The sequence below is a fragment of the Cupressus sempervirens genome, chromosome 4 (genome assembly GCF_028749045.1).
Source record: "Cupressus sempervirens isolate cs-2001-9-10 chromosome 4, ASM2874904v1, whole genome shotgun sequence".
Taxonomy (NCBI): domain Eukaryota; kingdom Viridiplantae; phylum Streptophyta; class Pinopsida; order Cupressales; family Cupressaceae; genus Cupressus; species Cupressus sempervirens.
In genome coordinates, this window is record NC_143121.1 from 749,379,075 (window position 1) to 749,406,498 (window position 27,424).

Sequence of the window (27,424 nt, forward strand, 5' to 3'; positions counted from 1 at the left end):
TCAGCAGGTTGGCTCACCAAGTCACTTTGCAAAGTCACCTCACCAAGTGGCCTCGATAAGTCAGCTCACCAAATTGCACCACCAACTCACCACTTTAAGTTGACTTACCATATCAACTCACTAGGCCAACTCCCTTAGTTAGCTTGCCAAGTTGACAATTCAAGTACACTCACCAAGTTGACTCTTTAAGTTTTCTCACCAAGTTTGGCCCCTAGGTCAACTCTCTAGGTCAGCCCACCAAGTCACCCCCACCGAGTCACCTCAACGAGTTGACTCTTTAAGTTAGCTCACCATGTCAACTCAACCAGTGGTTTTACCACCTCGCCTCAACAATTTGGCTTGCTATGTGTGCTTTCCAAGTTGCCCCACTGAGTTACTTCTCTAAGCCCACTCACAATGTCAGCTCACTTCATTAGCTCACCAAATCGACTATGCAAGACACTGATCCAAAAATTACACTAGTAACCCATCATTGAAAGTTTGATAATCTCACAAAATAAAAATATTGTTACCATGAAATAAGGAAACTTCAAACTTAATAAGAATTAACAAGCATCAACATCCCATTGCAATCGAGTTTAGTGGGTGAGTGGAGAATGCACTTTCTCTACTTACCCACTCTACTTGCACTCATCAACCACCTAGAATTAGTTGATGTGAAAAAATTTTATTGACAACTAAAAAATGGTATGTAGGGAAAGGTTTAATGGTGTGAGACAAATTCCAGTTGTAGGCAACCTCAATGGGAAAGCCTATCAGCTAATAAATTAAAATAGAAATTATATAACATTGAAATTGACTACAAACTTAAATGTCCCTACACTTAGTAAAAGTAAAACCCCCTAACTGCAACTATTATTTCTTGTGATATTTTGGATACTCTTTCTATAAATTAAAGATTTAAAGAAACTCAAATTTATTGCCAAGCAATAATAGAGAGAATTTCCAAATTCATTATATACTAATTCAGTCTCATGAACCCTTTGGTACGTCCATATGTATCAATAATTAATCAAAATATTACAATAAACTATCACTAACAATGAATACTCACATGATAGCCTTCCTAAGGAATCCATTTTTTGTTAATGGAAACAAACATCCAAATAGAGACTAGAAGAATTTAAAAGAGCCCTCAAAAATCTCCCAATTTCTAGAGAGTTATCAATAAGTATTCTCTTAGCCCCTTAAATTGGAGGGTTTTAAGACAATTTTAAATAAATGGATCAGCATTTCAGTATTGATCATGAAAGACCTTTAAATTACATTCAAAGTGGAGTGGAATCATTTTTTATGTAGAGGCTAGTAGATCAGAATAAATCTCCATTATGAAACTATCTCTTCCTTAATTTGTTTTATAACAACACTTATTGTCTCCTTTAATTGGATCATCCTAGACCCATAACCATAGTCTCAAGACCTTGGGAACTCTTAATTTTCAAGTAATACTCTCCTTCCTCTAGGCCTAACATCTTATCAATAACTCACCATCCATCCTTGATCTTGTATTGATCTTTCTTCTACTTTTGTGAGTGATGTAGAGGGAATATTGATGGTTTTCAAAACACAATAAGAGTTTCTAATTTCAGAGGTTCTAGATACTTGTGTCTAACAACTTTCAAATCCTTCAAGCCTATTGCTTGTTTAGGTCTATCACAATGTCCCTAAATACTAATTGGTTTCATAGACACCCAACTAACTTGTACATAGAGGCTTTTAAGACAATACCATACTCCTATAAATTGAACTCAACTACACAATACTCTACCTTATTAATCATGTTGCATACTTGATAACTTTGGCTCTTCTCAGCTCCAAACCCTCATTCCATAGGGCCTTCTTAAAACCTGGATCTCTACACCACCCTATACTCAAATGATGATCAAGCCACACTCTATTCAATATATTAATATGTTTTCAGACATAAAAATCTACTCCAAACTCGGGTAGATCATTCTCTGTTGTATCCAGCTTTCAATCTCATTATACCTTCAAACTACACCTTTCCTGTGATCACTCCTATTCCCATAAGTCTGCATATACACAGTTAGTAAATTAATAATACAAATTAGAAGTTGTCATTCCATGAATACAAGGCCTTTAAACTATTCATGGAACGACCCCCATTCCTAAAACTCTGCTGTAGTCGCAAGTATAAACATAGAACACTGGGTCAAGCAGCAATTGGCACAACCAATGATCTTTAACACAATCTAGATGGCATCAGGTAACACCTCAAATGAGTGCAAAACTCTAACAACCTGTATTGATCTCTAATTAAGTCAGTACAAACTTCCAAAATAAAGAGAATGCAGAACTAAGAGTATTTCTTATTGCTCAATCTGGAGTAATACTAGGACGGGTAACCTCCTAGGAAATCACGGGGCTTCACCTCTATGAACATTATCTAGATCTAATAAGTACTAATAAATCCATTTATTCTCATGAGATATGGATTCGTGTGAATCATTACTCATGAAACATGGGTCAATGAGTTTGACTAAAAAAAAAGGTTAAATCCTAATAGCATTATCACAATTGTATATTATGTTCTTAACATAGTAGTGTGTTTATGCTATAGTTGTGGAATTTCATTTTTTCTGCAATGTTTAGTTTTCCTATCTTGTAAGTTGTAGCGATATTTTTGTTTGTATTCAGGGATATTAAGCAAAGACAAAAATGTAAATTTCCAAGCAATAGCGATTAGGAAGAGATATTAGAAAAGCATTGTTTCAGTGTAGATTACAATCATTTCCAAGACCTGTGTATGGAGTCCAAGAGGCATAACAAGACATTGGACTGAGATGGAGAAATACTAATGAATTATACATGGGAATTCAATAATAGTATACACTCATTAGTAATGACAAAAATATTCAAGAGGGCACAATTTATAGTGAAGACCCAGACGTAAAAAATGTGACAGAGATTAGGAGATATTGAACATTATATAATTGATGGAAGAGAACTAAATAGTGTATACATTCAGCAAGTAGAGATTTGATGATAACAATTGAATAAGTACAGTGATCAAAGGCTTTGATATGGGAAAAGGGAAGTCATAATTACCTAGATCTTGTGGGCTTACTTAGTTAATATCACAATGATATCAGTGTGAAGTGATAATCAAAGACAATATCAGAGATACCTATTGAACTGACGATGAAAATTATATCTAGTGATTAATTTCAAAAGAAAACTCCAATATTAGACATCCAATGAATGCTCAATCAACTGCTAAAGACCAATTCAATAGATATGAATCTAATTAGCAATCAATTCAAATCCAGTCTGCGATGACTTAGCAATAAGAAAGTTTTACGCATATTGGAATGGATAGATCAGTATACATATATATGCAACTTGGATTTAATACAAAAGGAGTAAGGAATCTTGTTATAGTGTAGTGAACAAGTTGGTCATGTAGATAAAGGGATAGATTAACATTAGTATATCCATTCAAAATGTGAATCATGAGTAATAAGGAAGAAAGAATATTTACATTGGATGGAGAGAAAACCAAATCATAATAGAACTAGTTCTAAACACAAAATATCACTTATTCATTATAGAGGAGATAGAGTACTAATTAGATATAGTTCATATGGAAATAAGGGGTTAAGAAAATGGATGAAAAGAATAGAGATTATTAGTTATTCATTTGGAAAGAGTTATCTTGTTAAAAGAATATCAAGGTATTCAGTTATAACTAGATCCATCGTACAATCCTTAGTCAATGGAATTTATGATTCAAAGACAAAATTAGGGCAAACATAGCAAGGGACATTATAGAATAGGTGTGTTGTATAGATGGGCTAGGGGATTGCATTTATGTTGTAGCTTAGTGCAGATTAGTCGAGACCATATTTGGTTGTTCCAACATTGGAGGATTTTACAACCACATAATGGACTATTGTCAGCTACCATGTGACCTCCCTAAATCATATACCTTTACATTATTTCTACTACGCTACTTCTACTATCAAATCTAACTATAAAACTTGAATATCATTCACCATACATCACTCCTACAGGTGTACATTCATCATTTACAATCAAATTCAATTATTGTGAGTTTTAAAATTGTGTATCTTAGTGATTTTAAGTTATTCAAGTATTACAAAATTGATATAAAAATAAAGGATATAACATTTAATGTAGACCCACGAAAATTCTCTACCTAGGGCTTCATTCTTGAATGATTGTAGTCAATTTGAGGGTTAATTCATTTAATTCCAATCATATTAACACTTGCGTGAATTTTTTTATTGTTGACTACCAGATATAAGTGCAATTTCCTATAAGAGAGTGTTAAGGTTGTAGGCTGCCTCATATCAAACCTCAACTACTTCTTTTCATTTGGGTTAGCCATTTGATTGGAAGAAAAATTATCTAGTACTTAGAGTAGTGATACTCTTGATGCATTCAGAATGTACTTGTATGGCATTGTGCTATATAAATATGGAAAGGATAAGTCAGCCTATGATGTTCTTGTGATATCTTTTAATGCATATACATGGAGCTGGAGTGTCTGGCTTGAGCTATAGGCTTTACCTACAAATATTAGTATCCTAAATAGGCTTGAGTTGAAAGATTATTGGATGAAATATTTTTGTTCTTGTAAGTGCTTACTTGGAACTCCACAAAATTATTGAAGGTTTAGAAAAATATATGATGTTACAAGAATATTTCCTTTTAGAGAGTATATTTCAGGTCATATCAGCATCAATACTTTATAATTCAAGTGATTATAAGAGAGATGAAAGCTTATATATGGATATGCTCAAGTATGATTCCTATCATATTGATAGTATGGATATCTTTACAAACATATAATATGTAAAAGAATTTTTTACTTCTCTACCTAGCACATAAATTATTATTTTACTGAAATATATAGGCCTAAGTCCAGTTTTATAATTTGAAATTATTGTAGTCTCAAAGGTTAGCGTGAAAAGGTTGTTTTTTATTTCATGTGGGCAATAAAGATGAAAAAGAACTATCTGGAGGAAACTTCGTGGTTAAGCGCACTCAAGCTGGAGTAGTACTAGGATCGGTAACCTCCCATGAAGTCCCTGTGCTTCACCTCTATGACCATCACCTAGATCTAATGAGTACTAAGTGTTCCATTTATTCTTAGGAGAGATGGATTCATATTGAATTACTACTCATGAAATATGAGTTAATTAGTTGGACTCAAAAGCTACATAGTTAAATCCTGGCAGCAATATCACAATCTGACTTGATGTGAAAATTATCTCCTACATATCAAAAGAACTACCTTTCAGCATGGGCACTTATGGGGCAAGAATATGTTGAAATGAAAAGTACTCCAGTCGATGTTGATGCTTAATAATGATTTATTGATACAAATCAAATAGACTATTATGTGATATGATTTAGGGAAAAAACTATGAAATTTTATCCATGCTCAACTATGTTCTTTATTATCATCAGAAAGCAACTTTTTTGGGTCTTGATGATGCTCGCTTGTGAATTGATATTTATAATTTATATGGCAATGAGAAATTGCAAATGCTTGATCAAGCCATGAAGTATTATATTAAGGATTTAAGAAACATGCATCTAGGGTGCCATGATGAAGCTATTACAAAATGAATCTTGACAGCAAGAAAATTAATAGAATTATTTTCCCAAAAATGATTGAAGCACTATTGTACCTTGCAAATACTTTGAATAAAATAGGAAAAAGTGATTTTCTTTATACCTAGAAATAATTTGAGCCTTATCCAATGTGATTGAATGCAATTTTATCTTTCGTATTCTTGTTACTGAGTAGAGGAGCATAACCTATAAAACCTACCCACAAAGAAAAATCAAACAAATTGTCATTTTTCACTAAAACATATCATACAAATGTAATTTACTAACGCAATGTATTAAAGAGATGGTTCTTTCAGTTTATATTCTTATCTACTAAAATATTAAGATAGGGGAAAAGAATGAGAAACTGATTACCATTTTTCCTGTCAAACTAATATGCAATATAATAGCCCTAATGTTTGACAAACCTTACTAAGCAATTAGTATTCCTTTACATAAGGAATCATGGTGAGGTAAGGGAAGCGATGAATCTATGGAAGAGTGACTTTGGTGGTGTTGGTTTAAGTAGCCCCATGCAAAAGTAGTGTACAAATCACAACACACACATTTGGCACTACCCCAATTTTTGAGGTTGTTACACCGAAGAAACCAAACTGTGTCTTGTATTGTCATCAGGCATAACTATGAAAATTAGTTACTTTATGGAATTTGAAATGCTTTTAGCTTGGCAGATTAGATGACCTTTTCACAGATTGATTACCTTGACAATAAATTAGTTTTTTCAATGTTAATTATGTAAAAGCTATGTCAAAAAATGATAATAAATTATGTAGAATCCAAAATGAATTAATAGCAATTTAATTTGTCATATGAAATTATGCAGAATCCAAAATGAATTCAATCCCAATTTTTTAACAAATCTATCTACTAGACCCTGTTAACAAATCCCAGTATTTGCCTTCCATGGGAGTTCTTTGTCGAATTGTTACTCCATTATAAGGTATCTGCTACTATTACTCCTATTTATGCTTTTCTGTCTATTCTAAGAATTATCTTTAATAGTTTACTTCAACATGAGTTGCTACTTTTATATCATGTGCACTTATTCGCTCTTTTCTTGTAACCATGGACAAAAGAACCCTAGTTTTCATACAAAAGTTTGAAAGAAGAATACATAGTAGAAGATACAACTACAAAGATTCTCAGCAATACTTAAATCTATTTGCCAACTAGTTTTGATGGATCTAGACAGAGTTTGTATTGGATCTTATATTTATATTATTATGTTTATCTTGATATTGATCAAACATCATAAATTCTTATGAAGTAGTTTTATTTTACAATTATATATATTTCTCTCTTTTCTTTTTATATATAAACACATGAACTTTATAAATTTATTATAAAAAAATGTTTTATGAATTCAACCATAGAAATTCACAAATAGGATGTACCCTAACCCCTCCCTGAACTCAACCTACAATTTAACCTATTATACTTATATTTCAATGTAAACAACACAAGATTATAAATCAACTCATAAAGATATTATCATTCTACCATTCTCAAATTGGTTTTTCTAACAGTCATTTGGATTGCCATAGACCATAAAACAAGAGGGAAAAGCATGTGCTCTCAAATAGAATAAAATGCTAGCACAAACCTATCTTCCACATTCCAATTCCAATGGACAAAGTCACCAACATAGATATTATGCCAAGTTATTGATAATAGATTCTAATGTATACATTCAAATGGAAAATATGAAAATAAACAAGCAGAACAATCTCAGTTATTTACCTTTGGGAACACCCAGTTTAGCAAAAACTCTAGTGCACGTTCTTGCTTTGTTGCCTACCTTTTTATGCAATAGTTTTCTCTCTCACACATGGGGGTAGGGGAGACAAGGAGGCTCCTTTGTTGTCTTCTTGGCTATGCAATAGTTCTGCAACACCCTGCCCCCCTCTCTCTCTATGCAATAGTTCAGAGGTATAATCCACATTTGAAATCTGGAAAGTTACCAAATTTATTCTAGTTTACTTTCTTTTCTCTTTTTCTCTTATTTGGGGGTAGGAATAAAAAAAAAAATGTTTTGTTCATTGAAATCCAAGGAGGCTCCTTTCTTGTATGCTTGGTTATGCAAAAGGACTCCCTCCTATTTTCTTGGCAATGCAAAAATTCTCTCTGGAAAGGGGAGGCGAGGGAGATCATTTCTTGTTTGGTTAGCTATGCAATAGTTCTTTCTTTCTCTAGGTAGGTGAGAGGCAGGGTCTCCTTTCTTATCTAATTATTGTCTCTCTAGTGATAGGGAAGGTGTGAGAGAAGTGTATAGATGTTTTTTTGATATAGAATCATGCTAAAATGAAAAAAAAATGAAAAGTGAAAACCAATGTCAAACCACTGATGGACTCCATGATTTAAACATCATCATAGAGATCAAAACTATTGAGATATAAGATTTACATAGCCATTTTCATCACTAAATTGTGAAAGTACATGTAAGAAAAGTGTCACATCACAAGATTCCTACCCATGAAATGCTTACCAGACCCCCAAAATCATCAAAAAGTATTGTTGAAATCCTTTGTACTTGGGCATCAATCACTAAGTGATCTAGCTCATGGGAATTGGTCTAATCAGCCAATCTCAGGGAAAACCTTCTTGGTGGCTTTTTATTCCAATTCTTACAAGGAATGTACTAGCCTGTAAATTGCCTCACGTGGTCATATTCCAAAAAAATAAAAAAAGAATCTCAATTATCCTTCTGCAAAAGTGATCAACAGATTGTACCTCATTATCTAGCATCCATATACTAAAATCTTCTCTTGTCTGTTTAATTTCACTTAAGTCCCAAATACTATTATCAGGGAATTGAGCTACAATTACTAAATCATTACAAATACAACACAATGATTTGAAGTCACCTGGTGAATAAACTACCAATGAAAACAATGGTGAATGAAGAACTTGCAAAAATTTGGAATGGTTTTCTAAGCATGATTTGTAATTATAAAGCTTTGCTTCGAACAAAATGCCACAATCAAATTGTGAACTAGAGAATAGTGCAAGGCCACACAGGCAATTACTTCCCACAAATACTATGATAAGAAAAGATAATGCTCACACACTACTTGAGATTTGAAACAAAACAAGCTTCAACAATACATTGCAATATATATATATGGATCTTTTGGCACTGTTACTAAAATCATTTACCTTCTAGGTAAGAACATAATTTTGTTTCAATATACAAATCTTCAAAAGGAATTTCATATCAGAAAAAAAAAAAAAAGTAACAAAAAAATAAATTAAATTGCAGTGTACTAAGAATAATATAGCACATAATGAGTACTAAAGCTCAGTTGAACAAAAGACTATACAGTGGCTTCAATAAAATTGACACTACACCTAAACCATCACTTGTAGCAAGCAACTTGAAGATGTGTAGTACAAACCATCCTAGAGAACAACCTCTAATTTTTAAAAACTTCCACTTTTACTGGGTGAAGTTACCTCATTGCATTTTACAGATAAGAAGTCTATAGCAGTTGGTGACTTGTAAGCATCAACAATGAGGAAATCCATTGTCTGCTCAGTTTTCTGGCCATGAGAATCAATATTTTAAAGTCTTGGTGGTGGAGGTATCAATGGGAGTCGACCTGTTCACTGATTGTTTTCAGTGTTATCAACTCTCTAATGAGCTTGTGCATTGGATCTTGACCTACAATGCATAAAATACTATTATTTCTCTTTTGATTTTTCTCTATAGAAGCCTGTAAAATCATAGTACATGGATTTAATAGATGAAAGGAACTAGTTGAAAGAATTTGCTGAGTAACTACATTATTTTAAAATTGCACAAACCTATGGCATGTGTAAGAAACATCTTGGCAAAGCTTCTGTAGACACTTTCAAAAATACTAAATTACCACTTATTTAAATCAGCAATCACATTTCTATAAGAACTAGCCATCCACAGATAAGCTACCTACAAGCTAGTTGTGTTAAATTATCCTCAATATCATCTTCCTTATGGTTGACACTAACAAGAGGAGCTGCATGAGTTGATGTTCTTTTTCATGTAACAGGAGACCCTATAGTAATGGAGTCATGTTTCCCTAGCACACGATCTAATTCATCATTCAATGCAAGACCCTAACCAAGAAGCTCCTTGTCCTTGCATTAAATTTGAAATAAAGGTGAACTAGTTAGATAATGGGCCAATAAAACATGTTTATTGCTAGTGAGAAGCATTAAAAACTAGTTCACTTTGCATTTGTAACCTTGGGTAGGGTCTTAACAACATGCTAGCATTGAACCTTTGATGTAAAGGAGAAGTACACAAGCTCACAACCCTTAGGAAGGCTTTCTTAGTTAAGAAGTTTCTGAGCAGACACAAATCCTCACTAATAATGCTGCTATGATTTTCTTATTTCAATCCAAACAAAGTTGTATTATCTTGGGTAGAGGAGACTATTGTTGTTTGTGGTTAAGGAACCTTTAGGTCAATAGAATAACATGCAAACTGGATGTGACATTGCAGTAAGAAAATCGTAATAAGAGCTAGGAGCTTGCCTAGTGATCAGGGATTGAGACTAGACATTGCATGAAGCATTTGTAGGCATTTGAGTCTCAAGCATCACCAGCTCAAAATCAAACTGAAAAGGAAACTTGGCAAATAAAACTAAATAAAAATAGTCTTCTTGAGTAAACATCAACATTGTATGAACAATACCATTACAATGCACTATACTTGGTACAAATATATTGTTCGCTGAGTATAAAGAACATTGGTGGTGAATTCAAGTCCAAGCTGCAAAAGCAAAGACATTTACATAAAAAGTAAGCAACCATGTCTGGCAAGAAAAGATGTATAGAGATTTCCAACTGAAATTACAAATTGATGCTAAAAAACTTAAACCATAAGAATTGTTTTGTAGAATAATAAAGAAGAAAGATGAAGAATCAAACACCTGAAGGATACAATGTTGATGAACCTTCAGAAAGATCATCCGAAGGACATCATATGCTCGGGTTGAAGGAGCTTTGAGATTCATTACTACACTCTAGAATGGGCTTATCTTCAATCTTCTGAAGATTGAAGATGCGCCCATTCCTAAGTGTAGTAATGAATCTCAAATAATGCAATCTCATCTATGAAGCGAATTAAAAGCTAATAGAGCATCTTCACTAGTTGATCTCTCTTACAAGCCATAGGAGAATGCCAAAGATAGTCATGATGCTAATAGGCACATCGTGACTATCTTCGACATTCTCCTATGGCTCTTGTGGTTCTACTCTTATAACATGAGGCTTCCTCTTCTTTTTTCAAGCATAAGGCTAATGTGGCCCTGTAATAAGAAATAAATGGGTTTAATTTGGATTATGTACAACACAAAGAAAACCAAATTTTAATAGAAATTTTTAATAGAGAAATGAACTATATAAACTTATAAAGCTCATAATAATAAAAGGCCATAAACAAGAGCTAAATTTTGAGTATACAAAGTCTGGACACATGAAGCGTACCTGATTGATCAAAATCAAATCATTGCCAAGCCTTTTAACCACTCCTTAATAGCACTTTCTCTATCACCAAGTTTGTAGTAGGATTTCTATTTATTTTTTGATCTAACATTAATATGGCATCTCCATCCAAAACTTTCTTCAGAGCCTGAAAGATTTATACATGAAGTGATCAAAAACTCAAAATCTATCATGAGAAATAGAGCCCCAACACTGATAGTTTATACATTTGCTAAAATCATAACAACCCTATTCAAGGAAAAGCATCCTTTAATTCATTATGGTTCACAAGAAAAGACTCAGTTTATAAAATTAGGATGAAAAACATTAGTAATAGACATTGATTGTGAGCACAAAAAATATATTGTTCACAGAAATGGCAGTGAAATTGACATTTGTATTTGTGCCAATTACAATTAATTATGTTATGTATCACCACATGGGTACCATATGCAAAAGAAACATTAAAAGCCATCATAAAATACTACCTTTGATCAGTCTCTGAAACATAACAATCTTAGATGATGGAACTTCAACATCCCTTTAATATAATTCACATAAGATGTTAGCCAGCTCTAAACTTCAGTTCAAGCAATTCCTAGACATCATTTAATATTTCTTGCAAAGCATTCAAAATTCAAAACTATTATACAAGTAAATCTCAATCAAAACTCTGTGACCTCTAGCATCCCTCTTGTCCATACAAATGTGGAAGTTTTCATCAACACAAGGGCATTCATCACCATCTCCAAGCTTTATCTCTGAGACCTATTTAATTCTGTGTCTTAAATGATGAAATATAAAAGCATTTATATAGTAAGATTTTAAAGTTTTAAATGACAATAAACTTCAATAGAATACATATTTTACAAGCTTTATTTCTCAACATGTTTTATGGGAAACTAGAATTTGGCAGCTAGTGATGCAGACTCTTATCATTAAATAATTTTTATTTTTTTGTGAACATTCTTTCCAAAGAGATGAGCCAAGTCTAAGCCCAAGGAATCACCAAATTTTAAATTCTAATGCCTACACCTTAGATCAAGCAGATTGAGCCTTGGAAACTTTTCCAGAGCTGAAATCATTTCCAAAAAGTTTTAGAGAAGTCATAATGAGTAGTCTCATTACAAATTTTTAGAGAAGTCATAATTGGCAGTCTTATTACTACCAACAGAAGACACAAAAAGGTGGGGTAATAGCCATCAATAGCAAGTGAACAATACGGAGGGCCCTAAAATGACTGAGAGAATGGATCTGTAATCAAAAGGCTGAACTAGATTTTTCACCCAAGGTACCCACTCTATTAATTATTTTTCAATGGTTTCAAACATTTCCACACATATAGACTCAAATGTATGCACTCTTTGCTGATTGGTATTGTATTGTTATAGAGTATACTACTAATTTGGGTACAAATAGTACAATAAAACCATATTGGATGACATTCCATCAGTCATCAAATAATGATGTTATAGTCCCCACTAATCCAATCACATCTTCACAATCTAATCCAACAAAGAAAGAGGTGATAGATCTACTTGGTCCTTAGTATTCTCCTATTTAGACTGATCCAAACTATCATAGTATTGGTTTGGTGATATCGTAAAGCCAGTACCCTTCTTGTGAATATTTTGAGTCTCAGCTATGTGAACGATTGCCAAATTTTTCCCAGGCAACATATGATCCTTCAAAAACCATTTATACTCCAATAATGAGACCTAGTTCTGATGAAGATATTAGTTTTTGTACATTTCTTGGATCTGTTGCTACTACCAAGTATAATGGGAATCTTACAATTTTATCTAGTTAGAATGGGTCATCATCACAAGAATGTGGAAACTCTTTGGTACTCTCCAATGTAGGTCCCCAGCTTTAGGAACCCAAAAAACTAGAATTGTGCAAATAACAATAACATTGGCATAGCAGACCATGCTTCTCTTTCATCAACCTGCTAGTATACATGTTCAACACTATCCTCCTAGCTATATCATATACCATCCATATATTCCATATGTGTATGTGCCATCCTAAAAATGCACAATTTAGGAGGCAATAGTGGTTTTACCTAGCTTCCTATTGGTAGGTCATATCCACCAGTAGCTACTAGTGTGAAATTCTCTATGTCATCATAGTATAAGCCAGGGATGGCGATTGGGAACTCTCCCCATATTTCCATTCTTGCAAGTTATGGTAACTATACCAAAACACCATTAGGATATATTGCAAGTCTTACTGCAACTGTAGGAAATGTATCATTTTTTGATGATATTGGAGGATCCTATTATAAAGAAAATAATTTATATATTGCTGGCCAGCAGGCTAAAGAATTTGGACTATGGTTTCCTCAATAGCCTCGAGATCTTTTAGAGGTGCAAGAAAATTCATATTACAACATGCACAAAATTCCACACAGTCAAGATGTATAGCTTTGACTGGCATAGTATCAGTCACCAAATTGCTATAATGCAAAGTGAATTGAGTTGTGTCAAGCAGTCATACTTTCTAGAAGTATTATGTTATAAGAAATATGTCTTTTGAAATTTTCAAAAAAATGTATTTTTTTTTCTTTGTAATAAAACCCTTATAAGGCTAATGTGGTTGTTTGATATTTGACTATTTGCCACTTTTTTTTGAGCCACAGGTCTGGAGTATGTAGTGCATTCGTAAGAAAGTAATATTTGATGACATTCACTAATTTTAATAGCTCTGCCCCATTATCTACTACTTTTCCTAGAGTAAGGAAAGTTGTTATTTTATAATAATATATGAAGAGCATTAATTTTGCAAAAAAAAACTATAAACTGTATCTTCCATATTTTTTCAATCTCTATAATATAAGAAACAATGGAATGTTATGATAGTTATCACTAATGGAGTCTATTTTCAAGGAGGAATTTTATAGAGATCAGGAGGAAATGAGTTATAACCATTTAAGACAACAATAGGATAAAAGTATAAACAATCTAAGATAAGATAACAATGGAAAACAATAATAAAAAATAGTATAAACAAACTTGTACATCCAAATCCTAAGTCCAAAAGCTTCAATGAGCTCTTTATAGGTTGGTAGCATAGAGAAGTCTGCATCCTTCTAGTTACGTATGAGAATGTCACTACAAGTGCAAAATGAAAAGCTCCAATTATTACACACTTTTCTCAGGAAAGTCCAAGATTGAATATAACTATTATCATGAAAAAAGTTAAACCAATTCTTTATTTTCTAACTTTTAAATTGGGGAATTTTAAAATCTTTTTTTAATGGAGATATTTCTACTTAGGTTATTAGGAATTAGCAACATAATTGCAATGGTTAATTGATAAGAAACTATTGGTAGTTATCTACAAGTTAAACAATTTTCTTTTTTGGAGGACTAAATCTTGGTGGATGCCATTATCTCTTCTTGCCATCATCTTCATCGAATGTGTTCAACTAAGTAAACTACAACCCTTTGGTAAATTAGAAATTTTAAGTAAACTCATTTACAATTTCTTATGTTTATAGGAAAGAGACATTAATAATCTTTATAGCTAACATCACACACATATATCTCTTAAGTAATATTCAAATTAGACTATTTTTTGGGTATTCTCTTTATGTTGACTTCAGGTTTTGGGTATTAACAATGCACATTGTAGGAGTCTTTAGGTACACAGGTGAAGAAAAGGTCATTTCAAAGTGTCAAGCTATACATTGATCTTTATAGAGCCAATAACATTTTACCCAAAATCAAGTACTTGTGGAAAAATGTCTCAATAATGGTGCACCAATATCCTAGTAGTAGTTCTCAAGTTTCCAAGAGTGGTGCACAAATGGATGAATGAAGAATAAAAAAGATAAAACCACAAAAAAAAGATCAAATACTAGCACATATATGATCAAATATTGATACATAAAAGATTATCTAAGTGAATAGGAAGTGTATTTGACATTAAGTGAACCTTTATTGAACCAAGAGCCACCATTAATACCTTTCCTTAATTATTATTTTTTGAACTTAATGATGTTCTCTTCCATCTATATTTGATAGATCATAAAATTCTATTTGAAATGTTACTAATAAGATCTATATAATCCAAAAAATATTGATTAATTTTTATTAATGTTTATGAAAATAAAAATAAGTAGAAATTGAATGACCACCTGCACGTAGTCCAATTATATGGAATCCCTATAATATTGGCATGAAGAGCTTTGTGCACATCCACTCTGTTGTACTATTTCTTAGCATAACTTTTAGTGCAAGGGTCATAACCTCGTATAAGCAACTATTGAGTGAAATTGTAAAAAAATGTCATCTTTGTGCTTCTAAAATGTATAAAATTATCATGAATAGAGTGTTATCTAAAATATCTAGATTTAAAACCAATCATACAATCATGTTTGATTGTTTTTAAATAACTTTAGAAACAATTCAGATCCATAAAAAACAACTAAAAAATTATAAAAAAAGTTTCATAAAAGATGAGACTACAAATGTAAATATAATAATTGTATACCCTTTTCTTAAATCTTAAAGATGACCTTTTTCCATCTCCACTAGACTTGCCACAAGGAGGAGTATAAATACTATATTGATCAATGTTTCCAAACTCCTGATTCATTACATAGTTGATGAAAGAGTTACAAGTAGCACCAATGTCTTCCAATCTGAAATTGCATTTTCTGAGAATGGATTGATAAGTCTGATCAGATATTATGGCATGACTCCACCAGTAATTTACAATGCCCAAGTTGTCATAATAGTCATCTGTAACCGCATTGCCAACCTGCAATCATGTTATATTCAGATTTTTGTTTCACCTGATCTTTAGAATCTCCCTTATTCAACTAAGTAATGAGAATAAGGAAGCAGAAAAGAGTGTTTACCATGAATCCTTTGAGGTTTATGAAGGGCTTAATGTGTCTCTTGTTGTACTCATAGATTTTTTTTGCAAGCTATGGGATTTAATGTCTTGCATCAATTGGAATTGACATTGTATTTATCAGTTGGTATGGTGTTTTTAGTGTTCATGTAGAATAGTTTTTTCAATATGGTTTGGATCATATTCAATGATTCATTATGAAAAGGAAGAATGATTTCAACAATGAATCACTATGGATGATCTAATTGAAAAATGTATTTGAAAAAATCAATACAATAAAATATATTCTTGTATGCAAAAGATCAAGTAATCTAAATTGAATGATGGGCTAAGATAAATCTAAATTAACAATTTTATCAACCAATATATGTAAACACTATAAATTTGTGTGCAATGGGCAATTGAATGATGCGTTAAGTAAAAGAGAACCTGCATAGCTCTCTCTTGTGATGTAAAATTCTCTATATTTGTATTGTGGGAACCTCACAAACCACTTGATCAAGAAAATCAATGAATCCTATTTTGCAGGGAAGAAATATGGTAACGATAAGATTGCATAACGTACTAGAGGATACCACTAATGGTAAAAATAAAATCATTAGCTTAGTAGTGCGTTCATCACTCGTATCTTGCATAACAAATGCGATGCCCTGCATGCCACAAATATAGTCAAAGGGCCCATCAAAAGGAATTATAGTTTAGTATAGAGTCACTGATCCTGTAGCACAAGAATGTGACAAGATTTTTCCTCGATCCCTGCAAACTTCTCTCATCTAGCTTGTAGGAAGACCAAGACACAACATGAGCTCCCTATGAACACCCACAACATCCTGAGCATCTGGCATGTGGAGTAACTACATCATAGTATGCTACAAGGGAATTCAAGTGTAGAGACTCTAAATATTTTAGGAAAACTCAAGGAAACCCCTACATCATGCTCCAGGTCTAGCTCCTTCCCGTGTGCTCTATGAACATTAATGAAATTGAAAATGATTTTTGATTTTTGAAGTTAAGATAATGTTGGTCGAAATTTTGACCAACATGGGCTTAGATTTAAGAAAAAAAAAAATTTTCCTTCTATAATCCGACCAACATTTACCTTTTTAATTGATGGTCAAAAATTGAGGTCAAATGTAGTAGTGTCGGGATAGGTGGCCATCAAATGTAACAATGATGAGTCATCTCCTGCTACCTGAGGATTCTCTTTGCCTTTGTCATCAACGATATAGATGGCTTCTACTTTTGTACACTCTTCTTTATCATCATCCTCCACCTCATCATCTTGTTCTATCTGTTCTATAGACATAAACTCTTCTTTCCACTTATTGTAGGTACTATCCTCTGGCCAGTCAAAATCTAAAACTTCTCTTTATATAGTTACTAAAGAATTTGCATTTGCCTCTATATCAACAAAATCTTTTCTGATGATATTATAGAATAACTGTACTTTTACCAACTCCTCATTTGTCATTGCCCATAACAAATGACCTATTTCATTTATAACCTTATTTATTCTTTCACAAAAGACTTCATCTAGCTCCCTCTTCCATTCTTCCTTTTCCTTTATTTTATCAATTGTTTTTAGAGCACAAGGGAATAAATCAAAATTTTCCACAAAATGCTTGGAAAAATAAGTAGTTAATCTTCTGTAGAAAGAATCTTGCTTATCATCAAAACCTTGCAACTTATTTAGTAAATCAAAAATTTCTTCTATCTAATGATATATTAGCTGAATAACAGATATACACATAGCAGTGATATCTAAATTTCTCTCTATCCACTTCTGTACAATGGGTTTGAATATAGCTTCATTTTGCTTCAACTCATCCTTGATAGCAAAAATCCTCGCTAATTGATCATAAAATGTGGGCCAGTCTATCCTATCTATTAAATACATGATACCTTGCCTCTATTTTCCTTCATATTGATTGTTAAGCTCTACATGCATTGCATATAACTTATTTTTCTCCTCTTCAAAATTCTTTATAGTATAGAACTAAGGTCTTTCTAGAGTATCAGGTATCTCAATAATTGTTGTTGATTTAAAAGGATCAATAGGTGGCTGTGGGGGGTATGCAAACCTGGGTTTACTCGTCTCTCCTAATTTTATTTTCCCAAGAATCTTCTCCATTTTAGTTACTTTATTTTCTAATGATTGTATTTGCATACCCCCCTCCTCATATGCTTTCAAAACTTCTTCAAACCTAGCATTGAGTTGGGCAAATTTATTTTCCTCTTGGCCAGACCCCACACTACCAAATTTTAGCATCTCTGATGCCATCCCAATTATTTGTTTACTACCTATCTCTCCAACCTTGAACACTGTCAATGCACCAGTATGCTCTGTAGTGAGAATCTCATGCATTCTAGTATTGTCCCTTTTTTCCATGGACCATATAACAAGGGCTTTGTGGTCATCACTAAATTTGACTCCTCTATGAGCTTTTAGTATTTCTTTAGCAGTCCTTAGTTGAACATCCCTATGTTTCCTTAGTAAATAAAAAACAATGGCATTTTCTATATCCCATTTTGGCTGAAGGAGGACTCCTGACTGTCTAACTATCTGCCTCCCAGCTTTAGGAGTAAATTGAAAAAAAATCATTCAAAAATTTAGATTTCACCTCTTCCTTAATATCTAAAATCAAGTTTGTCTAGTTGCTCAGCCTTGATCTTTCCACAAGTTTTCTCAAAATTTCCCATGATTAATCTCCACAAAAATTGAGCAAAAGCCCTAGATTTTACAAAGTTCTCATCATTAATTAAACTTTCAAAGGCTTGGGTAACTATCGGATCAATTTCCTTACCTTGGTAATCAGCAACAATTAAATCCAAGGAAGGCATAAGAGGTTCTTGTGGTTCTCCAATTTCAAAATCTATGAATGTAACAATTTCATCCCCTTCTCCACCAATTTGTCCAAGTCTCTCCTTTAGAGATGCTTCATCATCTATCTGGATTGGGGACTAGCTAGAAGAGTATTGTTCTTTTTGAGAAGAAGAAGACCCCTGCTCTAATTTTTTCCTTTTTGGAGAGCTAGTTGTAGATGAACTTCTTGACCTTGGCCTCTAATGAAGGGGTTCCTATTGAACACTTTGAACCATGACATAACATGCCCTTCTTTGCAATGTATACTAGCTAGGAGCCACTATATTTTTGCTAGTTATCTTCCTTTGTACTTTTATAGCCTTACCGGATATGTCCCAATATACATGGCTTTCTTTAGTTTCATAGATTGGATATTCATAGAAAAATTATTCATTAATGCTTTCATTTTGGCTCCCCAATATTTTATAAAAATTATACAAATTCAGGTGCTTCCACCCCTTCCTGACAAAGTAAAAATCATGTACCATAGTAACAATTGGAGAAAAGGTACCCTTCTTAGACAATTCCCTCTCATCTATAGTGCCTATTTGCCATAGGATCTCAACTATCCATATCTTCAAGGGCACATGAAAAGGAAACACATGTGGCTTCCCCACAAAACCATATACTCTTATTACCATTGAAATTTTATAAGGGATTATATCCCTCCAATTATGACTAACCAATAGTCCTTGTGCATGGTCCTTGGGTCTAACCAATTCTAACAATGCTTGTGGAATTCAGGAGCTATCCCCTTTCAAAAGAAGCCTAAGCTTTGATGAAAAGTATCTATCAAATCTCACATTACTGGCATTTGTAGCTTCTAAAGTCTCTACACTCCACAACTACACTCGATTCCTCTCTCCATCCCTGGTCATTTTCAGCTCCATTCCCTTGGAGAAGAAGGTAAATCTCTTGTACAAGGATACATGCATAAGCACTGAATACCAACATAATGGTTTGTCCACTTTTCCCCATGCTATCCCCACTAGACCATTGTGAATTTCTTTCGCAAGAAAAGTAGCAAAATCCAAAATAGTGCTCATCAAAAATTGAAGAGTTTGAGCCATGATAAGGACAATAGAGCCTAGAATTTGATCAACTTCATCCATCCCAAAAATCTTGCAAATAGAAAAATATAATGCTTGAGCACTCAAGTTGAAATGCCTTCTCATTAATGGCTTTGGGGTGCTGGCTGTAATCACAAGCAAGGTGTCAATTTTAGCAACATGCTCCTACAATGGCCCTCTTCTTATGTATATCCTTTGTGCATCATACCTTTCTTGAAGGTCATCCATATGAACAGTTTCATGCACAACATGGTTAGGATTGAGGTTGAAAACCTCACTAATTAATTCAGGGAAAACCCTAAAGAGATTCACTCAAGCATGGTTCTTTACCCAACCTCTAATCGGATCATATTTCTTGGCGAAATCCATCAACAAATCACTATCAAAGAAAACTATGGGGACTGTTAATTTACCAATGTCAAGCTCCCATACATTGCTCATAGGAGTGTCCAATTTGCACTCTGAAAACGATTTCTTAAACAACTCTAGACCCCCCATGGAAACCTGAGAATCTCTTACCCAATTTTCTCTGTCATAAAAACCTTCTGCTACATCTACTCTCAATTTTTTTGGAATGAGTTCCCCCCCTTAGTTATTTCATGTACCGATAAGGGGAATTGTTCAAGAAAATCATTGTGCACAAAACACTTCAAATAATCTATTTGTCTAGTGAACTCTTTTCAGGGAGGTATTTTCAATAAAACCCTAGAAATTTTATAATAGCAGATACTTGAATATTTTAAAGAGTCATAGAGTACTTACATGCTAGAATTCGTACTTCTACATTGTGTGATTTCTTTTGCAATTTTAATAGATCACTAGATAAAATTTTCGTACCCTAGCTCTGAGAATTCTGTATTCCCTGATGTTCTTTTTGCACTTTGGTGATTCATTAATGGTGAGATTGTGAGTTCTTTTCATACATTGAAATTGCATGAATGAAATCTAAACCATATTTACTCTTAGTAACCATTACCTCCAAATTGCAACCAAATTTGAATCCTATGCGTAGATTTTCACCAGATCTGACAGCTTTGATTTAAAAGGCAACAAGCTTTCTAGCTTTAAAAATCAAGGCTATGTGTCACAATATTGCTTGCCTGCATTTCTTAAATTTCTTGCACCTTAGAATTATGGGGAAGCACCACTCGTTGATCAAGACAAGATCAATGATCAGATCAATTCACATTTGAACAAAATCCAGTCAGCTATACTGACTAATAAGAAGCCTTTATATGAGTTTGTGCCTTCTAAGATCTTCCACGCTAGTGGGTCCTATATCTTCTTCTGAGTAAGAAGGTGCTTGATATCATTATTTTCACGTGTCAAGCTGGTGCATTCCCACTTTCCTTATTGATAGAGCATTTCCTTGTTGCAGGATTGCATCAGTTGTTGAGTTTCAAAAGATCAATGGTGACACTAATTATACCCTGTAGAGCTTCTGAGTTAAAATTTTAGACATCACCATGGACATGTGTCCGCATGGTGCATACCCACTTTACTTAAACTTTATTCAACTTCTTAATGCGGGCAATTGCCCTTTGTTGATTAGGATAGGATCAACGGTGTGAAACAATTCTTCATTTTATGCTTGCATCATCCACTTGGGTCAATGAAATGACTGCTTTCAATCCACATGCTCTGACTCATCTGACTATTGCATTAATTTTTGAAACATTTTGTGCCCACATCATAAGTATTTCTAGCTAAGTACAAGTGGTAGACCACATGGCGTGACTTAGCATTCTTCCATAATTTGGCCCCACTATGACACGTGTTACAAAGGTGCATACTCACATTCCTTATTTGACTAGCAACTTCATAATGCAGGCATGCACTAGCCCTCGATCTTTGAAGGATCTATGGTCTAAAAAAATGTCAATTGATTTGGCAAATGAAACACTTTATTTTCATAACTGGCAATACATATCAGCAATTTTTTTACAGCTTGGCACACCGCAACACACACTAACAATTCTTGACCCCACCTTGACATATATCAAAAAATTGTTTGCCTGCATTATTTATCTCTTATGCAACTTCAAAATGTGGGCATGCACTAGCATTTGATCTTTGACAGATCTACAGTTATGGAATCAGGTATATTAAACACCACATTGGCTGAAGTGATGAAAAAAATTTCCAACCATTCCAACTTTTCTGACACTTGCCATGAAAGACATCTCAACATCATCCTTGAGAATGGTGGGCCCATCTTGTTAGACTGTTCCACTTGTCCCATTGACACTTCCTTGCATTATTTATTTCATGAGCATCTCCTTCTTGCTAGAAAGTACTAGCCCTTGATTCAAATGAAAGCAATGGTTGATGCTTCTTGGTGATAGAGGCATATCTTTGTTAGTAACTCAACCAATGATGTTGCAAGAAATCTAGAACGTTCATGAAAAGTACTAAAAAACCTACAAAAGTTTTTGACAACTTATGACTCCCCACAAACTTTATGGTTCACTGAAACTTGAAAAAGGCAAGGGCTACGTGTCATCAAGTCACATGTCTACATTATTTAAAAACCTTGCATATCAAAATTGCAAGAATGCAACACCCATTGATCTGAACAAGATCAACGATTATAAATAATTTGTGTTATCAAAGGTATTTCCTAATAGAACAATCAAATAGTTTATAGCCCAAGCATGACCATGTAAAGTTTAGACAAAATTATAATGAATTCATGCTTGTGCAAGCCCTTCCTTAGGGTAAACGCAATAATTTTTTTTGATGGTTTTTAAAACTAGGGCAATCTAAGGGTTTGAAAAATATAAGGAAAAAAACCCTAATTTGCAAGATTTTAAGACTCAAATTATTTTTCACTAAAATTTTCCATAATTTCTGCATTGTGAAAAATCAAAACTATAGTGGCTCTATCTGGGGATACTAGACTACCCAAGTCTATGCAAGAATTCAGAATCTTTGGGAGAGCAAACCACATACTTGGTAGAGGGATGACAACCTTTTTAGAGAGCATAGAGAAACACATAGAAACAAAAAACAAGAAACCAAGTTGTATAGAGAGACTATTTATAGGGATTTTCAAAATATATAGAATGTACAAGAAAACCAAGAACCCTAAAACTATTGTTCATGGAAAATAGATACCTTTAAGAAAAGTAACTCTTCAAGGATTTTCCATGAACTGACAATTCGAGAATACCTCTAATTAAATCCTTCAGAAAATATGAATCTTCTCCATTTCTATCACAAATGTTATATGGACCAAGCTAGATTGGGTCAAATTTACCATGCTTTCCTTTATCTTCCAATCTAGCATTCCACATCAATACCATGTCATCTATTTCAAGTTTCCTATTACTAGCTTTTCTGTCATACAAATGTTTCATTTGTGACTGCAACTTCGCATTTTGAGCAACAAATTCTCTCCTTGTTTCCTCTAGCCGCAATATATCATCCATTCTGAGTTGCATCTCATCAATGATATCATCTTCATACAATTGAACAAATTTATACATCTCTTTGAGGTTATTTTGTGGAAGTCTAGCTTGTATACCATAGACCAAGTCAAATGGGGCACATCCAATGGCCTTTTTCACAATAACCCTATCAACCCATAGAGCTAATGGCAACTTTGAGTCCCAAGCCCTCTTGTTTTCCCCCAAAATCCTCTTGATGGTTTTCAATATACTCTTATTACTAGATTTAGCTTGACTGTTACCTTGAGGGTGGTAAGGTGATGATGTGTATTCTATAATGCCATACTTTTTACAAAAATCTTTATATTCCTCTGATCTGAAACACATGGCATTATCAGTTATAATCTTTTGAGAACATCCAAACCTAATTATAATATTATTCAAGATGAAATTAATCACCACCTTGCTTGTTGCATTCCTAGTAGCGATTGCCTCAACCCATTTGGTGAAATAAACAGTAGCCACCAAGATCCAAGAATGACCTCCACTGGACTTGTTTGTGATTTTGCCTATAAAATCAATTCCCCATTGTTGGAAAGGTGCTTGCACCTCAATAGGTCTTAAGGGTAGATTTATAGAAAACTTCAACTTCCCACTGACTGTTTGACAAGTATCACATAATTTCACAAAGTTATGAGCATCTTTAAAAAGTGTTGGCCACCAAAACCTAGCCCTCAGAATCTTGTGAGCAGTAGTTTTAGCCATATAGTAACCACCACATACACCTTCATGCATATCTTTCAAAATCCTTCTAGACTCAATTTCATCCACACATTTTAAAAGGACTCCTTCCATGCTTCTCCACCACAACTATCCTCGGACTATAACATATCTTATAGTGTGCAACTTAAGGGATCTCTTTTGATTATCAATTAACTCTGATGGAGATTTCATAGTTTGCAAATAACAGATCACATCCTTGTACCAAATAGAGGTGTCCATATCACAGAGATCTTCTCTGCAATTATCATCCAATTGATTAATTTGGTTTGCCTCTAGATTTTCTTATGCCATCAACTTGGCCAAACCTTTTCCTCTGACCAATTTAGTAATCTAGATGTCAATATTGAGTTCTTGTATTCTATTGATCCACCTACTCCTCTTTCTAAATACCTCTTGTTGTGAGAAGATTTCCTTCACAATAGTAGTAGGAACAAAAGCAATGACAGTAGCTCCCATTAAGTAACATCTAAAATCTTTCACCCCATTTACCAGTGCATATGCCTATTTTTCATCGATGTCATACTTTAGCTCAGCTTCTTGCAATGACTTGCTAAAGAATGCAATAGGCTACTCGTAACCCTCCTCATTTTTCTATAACAATACTGTAGCAACAATGTGAAATGAGGCAAAAGAAAATATATGCATTGGTTTATCATAATCTAGAGCTCTGAGAAGAGGGGCATCTTTAATAGCTTGCTTAATCTTTTGAAATGCAATATTAGGTTCACCATCCCATTTTATCTCAGATCCTTTCTTTAGCATTCTTGATATAGGTCTGCTAATCTCTGCAAAGTTAGTCACAAACCTTCTAAGAAAATTAATTTTCCCAAAAAATGATTGAATTCCTTTAACACTTTCAGGTTTTTGAATCTTGTCTATTGCTTCTACCCTTTTAGGATCAATCTTTACTCCATGCTTGCCAACTAAATGTCCTAACAAATTTCCTTCAGTGACACCAAACTGACACTTTATGGGATTTAAAGAGACACCATACTTGAGGGCTCTGATAAAAACCTTTTCTAAATGCATGCAATGATCATTTTCATCCTTATAACAAGTAGTTAAATCATACTAATAAATAGCCAAGAATTTATTAATGATATCAACAAAAGCTACATCCATGGCCCTTTGAAAAGGAGCCCCAACATTGGTAAGCCCAAATGGAATTCTGACATAAACATAAGTACCCCATGGAGTAGTGAAACTAGTTTTAAATTGTTCTAATTCTTTAACAACCACTTGATTGTAACCTAAAAACCCATCCATCATGGACATCAATTTTGAACCAGTGACCCTTTGCAACATGGCTTCCATATTTGGTAAACCATAATTATCCTTTAATGAAGATATGTTAAGATTTTTGAAATCAACACACAACCTTATATCTCCATTTTTCTTCCTAATAGGGACTAAATTGGATACCTAGGATGAATGTCTAATAGGTTTTATGATCCCTACATCTCTTAGCTTGATCAATTCTTCCTGCATTTTGGGAGCCAAGGTTAGATTTATTGGTCTTTGTCTTTGTCTAAAAGGCTTAGCATCTGGTTTCAAAGGGATTTCATGTTGAAAGAGATCTTCCCTATAAGCCTTTAGACCATCATACGACCATGCAAACACATGTCTATATTTCCTTAGCAGACCTATCAAACCCTATCTTATCTTAGGAGATAATTTTTTACTAATATATACTTTGTTAGGGGTTTCTTCAGTTCCCAAATTTATCTCCTCTAGATCCTTAGCATTGTATTCACTAGTATCCATTTGAGATCTATCATGATTATCAAAAATAGTTTCTAGGACAACCAAACCCTTTGGTATTTTATTTGTTTTCAATTGCACAACTTCTTGTCCAAAAATATTATATTTTCCATCTATGTTTACTACATATGTTGCACAATCAATTTCTTGCCCTAATAACATATACTCACAATTCAAAAACCTTAAAATATCTTTATCATCCTCAAATACATGCCAATTTTGGATATTGTTAGGAAAAGAGGGTCTAGCTTGGATTTCCACTTTAGATATACGAGCAAATGTAATGTTATCAGGCTCTATTGCTACATTTGCTAACAAATCTGCCATCTTGTTGTTAGTCTTATCCTTCCAAGCTATTCCAAATGCATCAAAATATTTGATCATATCCCATACTGCATTTCTATATTGTTGTAATCTTTTATTTTTTGACACATAAACATTTCTTACTTGGGATACAACCAATTTAGAATCTCCTATAATATGTAAAAACTTTATCCCATGCTTGTGAGCTAATATGAGTCCTAATAATAGAGCTTCATATTCTACTATATTATTAGTACAAGGGAAACTCAATGTAAAAGAGAACTTATATGTTATTCCTGCAAGAGAAATCAATAAGATACCTGCACCAAATCCTTCTTTGCAACATGCACCATCGAAGAACATAGTCCATAAATCACCCTTATCTATTTTTGCATCAACTTCTACTTCCATCTGTGATTTATGTTTATCTTTCCTCAAGGTTAGGATCTCAGCTCATAATGCATTTACATCTGTATCCACAAAATAAGTCATATTATCTGCTACATCTTCCTCTATCATGAATATACTTTTAGGCTTCCTATTGACTTTTATCAAATTCCCCTCAATATTAAAAGTAGCAAATGACAAATCACACTGTAGACTCCCACCCATAGAAGCACTCCACTTTCTTGATAATAACATGCCATACTGAGGTGGAATGTCAACAACCAATACACTCATAGTAAGTTCTTTGTCAGGGTAGGCTGTTAATCTATATGGCAAAGAGTTTACAGTGCCTATGACTATCACTTCTCTTTTATCCATAGCACAAAATCTTCCCTGAGTAGTATCAACCTTGAGACCCAATTCTTTCATTATTTCAAAAGGAATCATAGAGTTAGAGGCACTAGAATATCTCATGCAATTTTTCAGGGTCTTACCATTTACTAAGATACTCAGGAAAAATGGTTCCACATTTCCTAAACATTCATTGACAGAACTATCCAAAAACATCTGAGGAATTTGAGATACAACTATTTCATCTTCTTTGTCTTTCATCTCTTCCTTATTTCTTTCTTTGGGATGATGATTTTCATTGCAGTTATGTCTTACTTTTATATTAGTGTTTGTGAACCATGCCATGGCTTTAGTTCGGTGTTCAGGGATTCTTAACAATTCAGACAATGGGACTTTGATAGTGATTTTTGATAACACATTGGTCATGTATATAAAAGAATCAAAGGAATCATCCATCATTATACTCTTTTACTCAATTTTTTTATCCAAAATATTCACAACCTCTTGATGATTCTTACCATTTTTAGTGGTCATTTTTGGTACCTTCTCATCTAACTTCTTGG

General features: G+C 33.5%; 1 pseudogene; it reads left to right on the forward strand.

The window, feature by feature from the left end:
- The first annotated feature begins 4,376 nt into the window (after positions 1 to 4,376).
- The window catches only part of LOC149563528 (anaphase-promoting complex subunit 8-like), a 77,973-nt pseudogene continuing 54,925 nt past the window's right edge, over positions 4,377 to 27,424 (forward strand).